Here is a 1,299-nt window from a genome sequence, read left to right as displayed (position 1 = left end):
ATTCAGGTGAAAATATGGACTGCTTTAAAAAAAGTCGTTGCAGGCTCTATGACAAAACGGTGCTGCCAAGCGCACATCAAGAAAAGATGATGGAAGGGTCGCAAATGATCCCAGCACTATTGACTCTCTGCCTTTTGAAAGGACAATTATTGATGTCACCGAGAACATATGACTTGCGAGTCAGTTTGCTTGCAGTACAGGAAACCCTCAATTTTACATCACTCAGAATTTAATCTGTTACCTTTACAACTTCGGTGTTAAATATCTTCTGTGTGAGTAGATGACAGCTGTGGTTTCTGCATTTAGAAGGGTCTGTGGAAAGGTTGGTGGTGTCATTTCCTAAAATTATTTCTGTTTAGCATATATTGAAATGAGCCTTCAAACTCAAGATCAACCGGAAGGATGAGCATATTTTGGTTTTTAAAAAGTAACGTTCTTCTGTATTGATTAAAAGCATCTTAATGTTCATTTTAAAAATCGATCACATAATTGCAAGTAGGAATACAAAATTTCTATGTAATAACACGTTTCTTGCATATAAAAAAATCTTAAGCTTCTATTATAATCTGTATAGTTGAATAATTACTAGGAAATGTGAGAAGTTTCTGAACAGCTCCTTGTCACTTCCTCACAAAAATGTTCAGTTTCTTCCTGTGTTTTTTTGTTTATCTATTGCTTTTACACATAAAATGTATCTTTAAAGCTGCAATATTGCAGTAGTATTACATAATTTGTTTTGCTCCTGTTGTGCCCCTAGATTGGCATTGTCTAACCAGCAGCAGCTCTACAGCATTTCAGAGATTAATTTTCTTCTGCTATACCTGGAGATAACAGGGATTGATCCTGGGACCTTCAACATAGAAAGCAGATGCTCTTCCACTGAGCTGTTCCCCCCATGTGCTCTGGTTGGCAACCTTCAGTCTCAAAAGTCTATGGTATAAGCCTACAGCACCCAGTATTCCCAGGTGGTCTCCCATCCAAGTACTAACCAGGCCTGACCCTGCTTAGCTTCCAAGATCAGACAAGATTGGGTATGTGCAGGGTAACAGTTGCTGCCATTGTGCTCTGAACAATTTTGAATACATCAGCACAGGATGCATACAGTTACAGCTAGATTTGCCTTACAGTGATTAACTTTGTGCAGTGAGTTGAAGCAGGGTTGGCTTTGTCATGAGGTTGATTGAAGCACCCACATTGAGCAACAAGTTGGGTAGGAGTAGATACAGATACAAAGGGGACCAGAGTGTCTATATCTTTAATCGCTGTATAGAAGAGGAAATTTTGACAGGTGCAGCTCAA

General features: G+C 39.0%; 1 pseudogene; it reads right to left on the bottom strand.

Moving 5' to 3' along the window:
- Positions 1-940: 940 nt before the first annotated feature.
- On the bottom strand, positions 941-1,057 carry LOC136646204 (5S ribosomal RNA; annotated as a pseudogene).
- Between the last annotated feature and the right edge of the window lie 242 nt (positions 1,058-1,299).

The sequence above is a fragment of the Tiliqua scincoides genome, chromosome 3 (genome assembly GCF_035046505.1).
Source record: "Tiliqua scincoides isolate rTilSci1 chromosome 3, rTilSci1.hap2, whole genome shotgun sequence".
NCBI lineage: Eukaryota > Metazoa > Chordata > Lepidosauria > Squamata > Scincidae > Tiliqua > Tiliqua scincoides.
The sequence above is the reverse complement of the archived record's forward strand: the minus strand, read 5'-3'. Positions and strand labels throughout refer to the sequence as shown.